This window comes from Ciconia boyciana, chromosome 1 (genome assembly GCF_034638445.1).
Source record: "Ciconia boyciana chromosome 1, ASM3463844v1, whole genome shotgun sequence".
NCBI lineage: Eukaryota > Metazoa > Chordata > Aves > Ciconiiformes > Ciconiidae > Ciconia > Ciconia boyciana.
This window is the reverse complement of record NC_132934.1, coordinates 82760810-82772436: the sequence shown is the minus strand read 5'-3', so window position 1 is coordinate 82772436 and position 11627 is coordinate 82760810.

Below are 11627 nucleotides of genomic sequence, written 5' to 3'. Positions count from 1 at the left end.
CAGGATTTTTCTCAGTGGCTGGCTTTGTGCTTTGTTTCTCCAAAGCCAGCAAAGTACAGTCTCAAGGGCTTATGGCATGTGTGCCAAATCTCAGGTTTCCAAGTGGAAAAAAACAAAAGTTGCATGAGAAATTACTGTACAGCTCTGCAGTTGCTCCTTGCAGCAGCAGCTAGAGCTGTGGCTATCCTGTTTCAGTTTAAAAATGGATAGGGGAGGGAGCAGAGACATTAGTGTGGAACCCTTAGCCTAAACAATTACCAATTTGTCCTATACTTCTACTCTAAATGACTTTTTAAGTGGTTTTTTCCCCTCTAAAATATCTTCTGGTGGGGGCTGCATATGACTTGGATCCTTACCAACAAGTTGATGTGCTATACCTGTATCTGGTGTTCCCCTACTGTAGTATCTCAGCTGTGTTCCTAGGAGCTTCTGGTATTTGTTCTCTATGTACTGCAAATGTCTCTTAGTCCTTGTTCCCACGTTTCTCTTGTAAGCTGGTTGGTATTTATTATAAGAAATATCAGAATTGTTGAGGGTCAGGCTCTGGCTGTAGCTCTGGACTAATGCCTGAATGTATTGCCCACCTTTGTGTAACACTGTCACTTGTCTAAGGGGTTATGCAAACCATACAGCTTTCCTCTGTAGTGCGTTGCACTATTTTGTGTTAATGGGGCCTTCTTAAAAAAAAAAGTCTGGATTTCAAAAAAGTCAAATGGTAATCATGCTTTTGTGTGTGTCTTAGACTGGAATGACTCCAGAAAGGAGTTAATCTAATTTTCCTTCTTGGATATGCGAGAGCCTGGAGGGAAAAATCTAATCTCATATGGCAATTTGAGACCTACCATGTTCCTGACTTCTTGCAGAACTGAGAAGTAGCATTTTTGTTAGCTGCGCAATTCTGGGCACGAGACTGAACCTGGCACCTGAAAGAGCTGGGGTGAATTGCTCTCAACCATAATGAAAGTTTACTGCTGACTTCAACTGCCCTTGTTTTTACTGCTCCATGTTGGTGCATGTGTTCAGGTTGCCAATGTCTGACACTAGCAGTGTTTGTCAACATCCAAGAAAATGCAATGGGTTGTAATGTGGGTGGTGAGAACTAAGCTATAGGCTCAGCACCTTGGCTCATGAGATGGGTTTGGGTGACAGCTATGGAGGAAGTTCTCAAACTGGCATCCAGGTCAACTGAATATCCAGAAGACAAGTTTATACCTTTCACTCTTGCTGCCTTCTACAGAAGCTGGATGGGGGCTTCCTGTGAGTTAGTCTTGCAATGCTACTGCCCTTAACCACAGTTTACTGTAACACTTCATGCCTCTGTGATGCCTGCCCTCTTCCCCCCATATTCTTTTTTAAGTCCTACAGCCCAATATTTGGCCCTTTTTGAACTTCCTATGTGTGTAGGTTGGTGTTTTCTGAGTAATCGACAGATGGGTAAGTCTTTTATCAGAAGAAAGGGCTACTGTTTATTACTTGAATATTACTTTCCTTTTAGCAGGAACATGAACTACAGCTCCAAAACGTGGTTGCAGTCATCCTAAGATCTGCAAGCTAGCCTGGAATGAATACTTCTCAGTAGTGAATACTGATGAGCTGAATGATGAGAAGTTTTACTTTACAAGTAGCAGTTGTGACTGAGTTTCCTGAAGACTTCAGTTTGAAGAGATGACAGCCTTAAAAGTCTGTTTGTAGCACTGACTGCCCCAGGAGGGAGCGAGTTCCCATCTTCAAGTTAGGTCAGGATTGTCTTGAAGCTGCAGCAGAATGTGACTTGAAGCAATAAGTGGAGGCTGAGGTGAACAAAAGGGTTAATAGATTTTCTGGGAAGCAGGAATTACAAGACTGAAGGGGAAATGCTGTTTGGGACAATGTCAGTGAGACTTTTTTTCCATGTGCATGCTGCAGCAGAAGTGAGTAACACTGGTGTCATGCTTGTGAAGGGAGGGAGAGTGAAGTGAGTCAGGACATGGCAAGGATCCCTGTTAGGAGGAGGTCTGTCCTGGTTCGGTAGGTCAGCAGAGAAGCAAATACTGATGCTTGGAAAAAATGAGAAGTAGGAAAAAAATTATCCTAGAGATGGGATGTAATGCCTATTGGGAGGAAGAGATAGGGTGAAGGAAAACATACAAGAGTAAAATACTTCATCTTTTCTATGCCATCCTAGCTTCCCCCTCAGTAAACGGAAAGGTGTAACTATGTTGAGACCTTAACACCTGCCTGGAATGTGAGAAACCACTCCAGAAAGGAAAAGGGCTTAAGCAGCTTTTATTTCTGGACAGAAGCAGATATCTTCATTAAACACAGCTGCTGCTAATCCTTTGCACTAAATTTGCTTAATGTTGCTATGTTTTGTAGCCAAACATGACGCTATGTATTGTATGTCTATGGGAAGTACTTGTGCATGGCAAAGAGCTGTAGGATCAGAGCAGTCCTGCTCTAAACACTTGGATTGGGATAGTAAGGAGATAACTGGTAATAGAATAAGTCCTGTGTTGGGCACTAACATAAACTGCCTATAATGCTGTTAAATGGACAACATTATGCAAAGCTTGCCTGAGCTGTTGAAATGCATGTTGCAAAGTGGCAGAGCAAAGGTTGCTGCTTGGTTTTGGCTTGTGTAGATGGGACAGCATCTGTGTTGCTGCAAGACTGCTGTCAGCTGTGCCCCTTGTCCGCTGCTGGGAGGAAAACAAGGGAAGATAAAGCCAAACAGCTAAAGGATATGGCTATTCATATGTTGTAAGCTAGACAAAGACAGTGGGGAAAAATAATAGAGCACATGCAGAATATGGGAATTTACACCAGGAAACAGTGTATCTACTGTTGCAGGCTTAAGAAAATAAATGTTTGACTAAAGGGCAAGGGCATTACAAAGTCCTAAGGAAGGCTGGATTTGGTGATCTACAAGGTAATTATGCCAGAAGAAAGTTGTTTTGGTGTTTTTTTTTTTTAGACTGACTTTAGAAAATCAGAGCTAGCCTGCCTCAGGAAGAGTCTCAGGCTTGCTGCATGGTCAGCAATGTTGGAAGAACATGCACTAAGGCAGGGAGCCTGGTTTTCCATAGGGGTAGGAAAATACCTTCCTCCTTTACAGTGGAGCTGGGAAAGTGTTTTGCGGTGCAGCACATTGTCATTTCATGGGAGTCCTAGCACACCAGCACCATAATTGAGTACAAGGAAAAAAATGGGGAAATTATGTGGGAAGAAGCTGGTAATAATGGAAAGAAAGGTGTGAGCTTAACATGTTTTGAGGTGAGAATAAATCCCATCTTCTCAGACACTTTAAAAATTTAAATCCATCATACCACCTTTTAACTATGTTTTAGCAATTACTAGGCTTACTCATAAAGGGTGTAGAGAAGATGCGTTTGCAGAAGGGAAGGATGTAGTTACCTGCTGTGTGACTCTGGAAAGAGCTCCTAAAGGAATTGCTCCAGCAGACAGAAAAGCCTGGATTTATACTTCACACTTCAGGACTATATTTCACCCCCTCCACCCTTCGGGAGAAAAGAATATGAAGTATTTGCAGACAGCTTTTAGGAACTGCCTCTACCTCTCCACTAATCTTGTTCTTCAGATGAATCTATGAGTCCAAGCAAACTTTGCAGGCCGTGGGCTCAGAGCAATTGCTCTGGGGGAGGGGGGAAAAAGTGGTGAGGACTAAACTCTCAGTGATAAATGTGAGTCTGATGCAGTTTCCCGGAGGGTTATGCTGTGAAGTTCAAGCTGAGCCCCTCCCTGTTTTCTTACAAGCTCTGAACACAGGCGTTTGCAAGCCTCGGCATAGGCAGCTGCCTAGCAAGCCTCCAGCTGCAGGCAATGATGCAAGCAATGCAGGGGCTCTTTCTAAATACTACAGCACCTTTTTTCATCCTGGGGTTTTTTTTATTCACTGCCAGCCCGCTGCTGGCAAGAGGCTCATAACATAGAGGCAGGCGATGGTCCAAGCACCCTGGGAGGACAGGTGTGCTGTGTAGCAGTGTGAGGAGCCAGGTGCTTTGCAGCAGAGTAAACAAGCCCCTGCAGCCAGTGCTGCTGCCTGGGAGGGGACACCCCGTGAGCCCCAGGGGGGCTGGGGGCTGCTGGCCCCGGGTGAGAGTTGCTGCTCCAACGAAGGAGCACAAGCAGTGACTTAGCACAGCCCCAGCTGGGTTTTGTCGGGTTTCTATGTTTAGAGGGTGGTTTAAGCCTATGGCTACTATATAATTATGGTGATTATAAAATAGCCACTTCTTCAGTTTCTGCCTGTTGGCAGCCCTGAGGAAACAACCTAATTTGAACTGCCCGCACTGTGGACCTTGAACCCTATCAAAAGTCACTTTTAAATGAACCTAGAACATCTAGACAGTTGCCAGACTTTGCTGGCAATGATAAAAATAGGTTAGTGAGATTTTTCCACTGCTGGACACAGGCTTCCACATGCGTGGCTCCTACAAAATGAATCCACAAGGCAGCCATTCATGGCATGTTGAATGCTTCTCTTCTCTAGCTGCCTATTTCGTGTTCAATAGATATTCAGGCTGTGGCTGAGAAATGACCTTTTATGTCTTGTTCTTAATGCTGGCATTTCATCCCTAACTTGCCACATACTGGACTACTGCACTTCTGCAGCTCTGTCCCACCAGCAAAATCACTCCCTTTGAAACACTAACATGGCAGGTCCTGCTGGATAAAAGGAGTTTGCGTCTCAAGATGCTGCTCCGTGGCTCTGTATGAGGAAGGAATAGGGTGGAGGAGAGCCAGGGAAGTTGCACCACAGGACAGGTTTTTCGGCTCTGTGCTGGTGCAGCCTGATGCAAGCTGCGCCCTCAGCTTACACAGGCACCGCCTCCACTCATGGAAAGATGGGAGAATACTCAGCAGTCCTTTCCAAACCCACAGTCTCACCTCAGCTTGAGGTTTGTAATTAAAAGAATAGCTTTAAATATCCTTGATATTCCTCTGTTGCTGGGATTTCTTGGTCTGTCTCCTTGCCTTGGTACCTGAGTGCATGGTTATCCTCACAGCGGAGATGGGGGGCAGAGCAAGTTCCCAGGAGGGAGGTGGGCACCTCGAAAATTCAGATCGTATCCCACCATCAGCAACGCAACAGGGGCAGAGGAGAGACAGGGCCAGTTGTCAGCAAGTCATGATTCATGACTTGGTCTACTTGCAGGCTATTCAGGGCACAGTGTAAATGCAGACAGATGTTAAAAGTGGCAGTGGGGTGTTCAATAAAGTTACTGTTTTGCTCCTCCTTGTATGGGACTAGTCAGTCCTTTGCAGTTCTCTGTGACTTTATTCTGTGTGTGAGTGAAGACAGAAAAATCTTTACTGTTCAGGGATGCCAGTGGGGTCTGCCTCTGTTTTCAGATGGAGTCCGGTCCTATAAAGCCACACAGCCCTGCTGTGCTATGGGGTGGGTTGGTTGCTCCACAGCACTGTAGCTGCCTTTGCCAGGTGTATGGGGAGGGAGAGGAGAGAAGGGGCAAAGTCCATGTTAGCCACTACTGTGTGCCTTTCCCTAGGACTGGCTTTATTTATGTACTGAATTTGCTAAAATTTTCACATCACAAGGGTGAACAGGGACCTGTCTTGTGTTTTGCCAGCCACAATGGTAAACCCAGCTGCCTTTCTGTGTCCAGTCAAATTCTTACCACAGCCATCATTTTAGATGAGAAACTGCTTTATTTGTAGTGTGACTCCTAGGGACAACTGCTCATTATCAAGCCTCTCTTGATTATTTACAATATCAATTTTACAATATCAAGAGACAGAGCCCCCAGGTCCTCTGCTCTTACAGGGCTGTTGCTTTGTAGCATGGGAACATTGTGATTTGTAGACCTTCAACCATTAACATCACCATAACCACTAACTAAAGAAAATTTTAGGGCACAAAACTAGACACAATGTTTTGGATGCAGTCTAATGAGTGCTGAGAAGCTGGAGGTCATCACTTCCTTGATCCGCTGGTTATGCTCCTGTAATTGCAGCCCAGGATGCTGTTGGCCTTCATCATTGCCAGGGCACACTCCCAGCTCATATTCAGCTTGCTGTCTACACAGCCCCCACCCCAACTCCCCCCCCAAGGACCTTTGCAACAGAGCTTCTCCCCAGCCTGGCAGTCCCCAACCTGTAGTGTTGCCATGCAGTTATTTCTTCCCCGATGCAATTTGGGAATCATAGAATCACAGAATGCTTTGGATTGGAAGGGACCTTTACAGGTCATCTCGTCCAACCCCCCTGCAAGGGCAGGGACATCTGTAACTACATCAGGTTGCTCAGAGCCCCATCCAACCTGACCTTGAATGTTTCCAGGGATGGGGCCTCCACTACCTCCCTGGGCAACCTGTTCCACTGCCTCACCACTCCCATGGTAAAAAATTTCTTTCTTAAATCCAGTCTAAATCTGCCCTCCCTTAGTTTAGAACCATTGCTCCTGGTCCTGTCACAACAGGCCTTGCTAAAAAGTCTGTCCCCGTCTTTCCTATAGGCCCCCTTTAAGTACTGCAAGGCTGCTGTATGGTCTCCCCGCAGCCTTCTCTTCTCCAGGCTGAACAACCCCACCTCTCTCAGCCTTTCCTCATAGGAGAGGTATTCCACCCTTCTGATCATTTTCGTGGCCCTCCTTTGGACCTGCTCCAACAGCTCCATGTCCTTCTTGCGCTGAGGGCTCCAGAGCTGGACGCAGTACTGCAGGTGGGGTCTCACCAGAGCAGAGCAGAGGGGCAGAATCACCTCCCTCGACCTGCTGGCCATGCTGCTTTTGATGCAGCCCAGGATACGGTTGGCTTTCTGGGCTGCGAGCGCACATTGTTGGCTCATGTCCAGCTTTTCGTCCATCAGTACCCCCAAGTCCTTTTCCACAGGGCTGCTCTCGACCACATCATCGCCCAGCCTGTATTCAAACCGAGGATTGCCCCGACATAGGACGTCGGCACTTGGACTCTGCAGGCGTTAGGACTCTGCACTTGGCCTTGTTGAACCTCATGAGGTTCACACAGGCCCCCTTCTCCAGCTTGTCCAGGTCCCTCTGGATGACACCCCGTCCTGGCGTGTCGACTGCACCACTCAGCTTGGTGTCATCTGCAAACTTGCTGAGGGTGCACTCGATCTTGCTGTCAGTGTCATTGATGAAAATATTGAACAGCACTGGTCCCAATACGGACCCCTGAGGGACACCACTTGTCACCGGTCTCCATCTAGACATTGAGCCGTTGACTGCTACCCTCTGGATGCGACCATCCAACCAATTCCTTATCCACTGAACAGTCCACCCATCAAATCTGTATCTCTCCAATTTAGAGAGAAGGATGTTGTGGGGGACCATGGGGGGGAATACTTTGCAATTATCCATGTTTAATTTCATAAGGTCTCTGTTGGCCCATTCCTCCAGCCTAACTATCTCTCCGGATGACAGCCCTGACCTCAAGCATATTGACCAGTCCCCCTGCAAACGTGAGGAAAGTGGACTCCCTCACCTCCTTGAGATTATTGATAAAAATGTTAAACAGGACAGTTCCATGCAGACACCTGCAGTGTCCCACTTGTTATTTGCCTCCTTTAAAATGAATGTCTCTTTTTGCACACTTGGAAACTTGTCCTGGTTGTGGGCTACCCAAAGGTCCATTTCTGACAGAAGCAAGTACACTAACTGTAGGGAAAAATACCTCACTACCGTTCTGGGAAAAATCTTCAAGTCTCATCTTCCATGTAGGGCAGTTGCCTGAAAAAAAAGTCCTTACAGCCATGGCTTTTGTTCTGCTGCTTTCTGGGAAGAGTCTGTGCCCTTTGGCTCTCCCTTGGGACATGCCAGCCCGTTAGTAACCAAGGTTAGAAGAACTATACTGATGAAAAACAATAAGCAGTTTTTTTGGTACTTCATGGGTTTGTGAAGGATAGCGTGTCCATGATCAAGGACTTTATCATGGAAAAAGAAACAAAACTGAAGGTGGAAACAGGGCAGAAAGCTGAGAAACCAGTAAATGTGCCACTTGGCGAGTCATTCCCATCAAGGTCCCCTTGTCTTTGGCGGGACTGCTAATCTCATATGTCAAGGTCCACTAGAAAGAGTAAGCTGCTCCTCTGCAAAGCCTCCACCCTTGAGTTGGCACTGCAATTAGTGAAAGCTGATTTTTGCTGCCATCAATTCCCTTTCCTGAGCTTGTTGGCGTATCTCACAAGTTGCTTCCTCTGCTTTTCCAGCCATGCGGATGTGAGTGATGGTATCCCTTCCCAGAACACTGAGCTGCTTGCTTACTGCTGACAGCATTGTTACACCATGAGAGGAGCTCCCCTCCCTCTGGCTTGCTGGCAAAGGTCCCATCATACTCCTGGGGAAGATTTCAATTAAAAACTTCAGTTTTCTCTTCTATAAATGTTTTGTTTTACAATGTGTATCATATTTATCTGTAAAATTAGCCCTGCAGCTGGTACTAGCTATTCATCCACACTTTTTGTGATCAGACCCTGTTATCAGTGCCTTATCGTTGCCAGAGTTCAAGTGTCTGGGCTAAAACTTTCTGTGCCACCTGCCTCAAGCTGAATGGGTTTTTTTCTATGTGCTGAAGTGTCAGCAGAGTTCAGTTATTTCCAACAATGAGCTTAGAGGAAAAAATGTTGTTTTGCCAATGTTTAAAAAAAAAATATCTATCTAGCAACCATTTAACTGAAGTACAGCCTCTGTTTCGGAGGCAGTGCCTTGAGGGTTGTGGATGGCTTCTGGTTTTTTGTTAGAGATGTGCCTATGGCTTTTTAGAAAGGAAAAGAGCACCAAAGTGTAAGCTTCTGGGAGAGACCTTCATCTGTATAGTCCTGCTAGACCTGGCGCTGAAGCCACAAAAGACGTAGGCACCTAAGCGTGTCCCTAGGACTAACAATGCAAAGCTCAAAAGCTTCACCTACACTTAGCCCCACATGCACCTAAAATCTGTAGATAATCATCAGGCTTTTCCTGGGAACAAGAGCTGTGCCTTAATGCAAATCAAATTTTCTCAGGCTGGTCAGAGCTGAGTTGGGTGGCTCTTGCCTCAGGCTGCCCCTAGGAGGAGATGGCCTCACCTGCCTCCCTGGGAAGGTCTCTCCTGTGTGGGAAGTTCTCTCCTAGATGCTTACGGACATCTGTGGTGCACCTGGAGGACAGGACATGGTGTAAATACTCCAGAGGCAAATTTTCTCAAGGACACGGCAGGAGGAAGGGCCCTTTTACACACCAGACTCCCCCAGGAGCCCCTTCTTTGCCCAGGGAATGCCGCCCCTTGTCCTGGGGTTGCACTAGATGCTCCTAGATGAGTGCCCAAACTACTAACCCGTGTGCTACCGGTTGCATGCTGGGTGGAGGAGACCAGGCTTTCTTGGCCCTCTTGAAGCTCAGGTTCACCCAGGCCCACGGCACACCTCTGCCATCAGCTTCGTGCAGGGGGAACACATATTCTTCTGGAGGGAAACCCCAATGAGCTAAAACCTGAAAGCATCAGACCTGGCGCAGACCAACTGTAGGCTGCCATGAAGCAGCCAGGCTACTGAAACGTGTCCTGAGGTACCAGTCTTTCAGGCATGCCTGCAAATAGCCCTCTGCTCTGGTTTGCTGCCTCTTGCGGGGCAACACCCTGCAAATTTGCTGGTTTCATTCAGATTCACCTAGTCTTTTCCCCTGCCACCCTCAGGCTTTGCAACGAAACACAAACAGAATGTGTCTAGCAAGACTTAAAGCAAGGCTTGTCCTTAGGGGGAGTGTGGGAACACAAGGTCGCAAGTGAAGAAAACATAAAAGGCAATCCTGGTTGGTGGTTAACCTGCCTTAACCTCCCCCAGTGCTCCCAGCCTCTCCTGGCTGGGAGTCACCAGGTGCCCAGGCATTGCCCTGACCCAGGGTGCCTCGCTCTGGGGTCTTTCAGAGCTAGGGCCATCAAGGGAGGGAGGCTTTTTGGATCCTTACTGGTATCTCAAGTGCCCAGCTGTTCATCTCAGGAGGTGTAACTGCTGCTTAAAACCTATTGATCTGGTTTTGGGTGCCCTGATAGGCAACCTTGAAGTTTTATCTCTAGTCAGCCATCCTGGTTAACTGGTTCATGTTAATTCTCTCAGCTTGATACTAAATACTCCACGGCAGACTTCACAGGACCGCGTTGTAAAACTCACTGTCAGGTGTGTTGCCAAGTTCCTGTAGAAACTGCACATGACACAACAGCGAAATGTGCCAGATGATGCAGAAACATCTTGCTGTGCTGCAGCTATGAGAGCAGGTTTTCTCATGCCCACGCCTTCATTGCTGTCCTGGTGTTGCAACACGCAGGACAGCCTGATGCTCGGTGAGACGCATGACATTGCAGCTCAGTGGTTGTGGCACTTCTTGGAGCTGGAAGAAGAGAGAGCGCCGTTCCAAGAGCATTCGTGCATTTTACACAATGACCTCTTTTATAAGGAAGTACTTAGCACAGCTGGGCCTCTGCATCCCCAGGATGGTACAGGGAGGATTATGCTCCTCCATTTGGGACCTTTTTGATTTTTCTTGTTTTGTTTCAATAGAAAAATGAAAAATCCCGGAGTAGCCAGTGACCTCTTTCTTTGTGCCAGTCCTCAAAGCTACCAGGCAGCAACGGAGCTGGAGGCACTTCTCCAAAATCCTGGGGCAGGGCCCTAGCCACTGTAACCGTAAGTGGATGAGCAGGGGCTGAGGGCACCACATTCTCCTTCCACCCCCACTCTCCTTTCTGGCATCATTTTAAAATAAAGCAATAAGCCATTCCCTGTGTTTGCTAGAAGCAGCACGGAAAGCTTCCCTCAGGTGTCCTGTGCTGTGACCTGGAGCAGGGTGACGGCAGCGCAGAGAACAAGGTGAGACTTGCATCAGGGGAAACGAAGCTGAAGAGCTGGGCTGGGAAAGGGAAGGGAGAAAAATTAGGGATGCCGGAAAGGGTCAGTGCTAGAAACAGTGGGGAAGGCAAATGCAGAGCATTAGGTATAAGGTTAAAGATAAGTGAGAACAAGAAGTTGTGGGGAATGACAGGAACACATCACATCTGGGAGAAAATGTAATGGCCCAGGTATACAGGACATCACACTAAAAGATATAAAAGGCTCTTCTAGTTTGAAAAGCTGGCACTACAAAAGGGTCTATCAGCTGGCTCTTTAGCTCAAATCATGAAATCGAAGACTCCAACCTCCTGATGATCATTAAGTGGCAGTATGACCCCACACCATGAACTGTAGCTTTTTCTGTTTATTTAACCACAAAAAAACCCCAAACCAACAATCAAGAGCAGAGAATAAATAACATTAAGACTGCAATCTCAGGTGATGCTAGTATGAAGAGCATGGAGGAAACCTCTAATTCATGTGCACATGCATTGCAATACAGACCTGCAAGATCTGCACTTCCCTTTTGGCAGGAGCTTGGAGGCTCTAACGAACAAATCAAGGCGCTCAAAGAAGAGAAAGAATGGTCTTGTGATGAAGATGATACATTGATGTTGTCCTGCTTCAGGCCCAAAGTGATGTGGGCCAAATCACACAGTTGGGCTCTTTCTGTATTCCTCATTTTCTGATTTTACTAGGTAAAGTACTTTTAGTTTTGCTGGGGTGCTGGGCCCACATGGCAACAGCTGATGTCTGTAAGAGCCATGGACTACAAAACATTGCACCTCCTG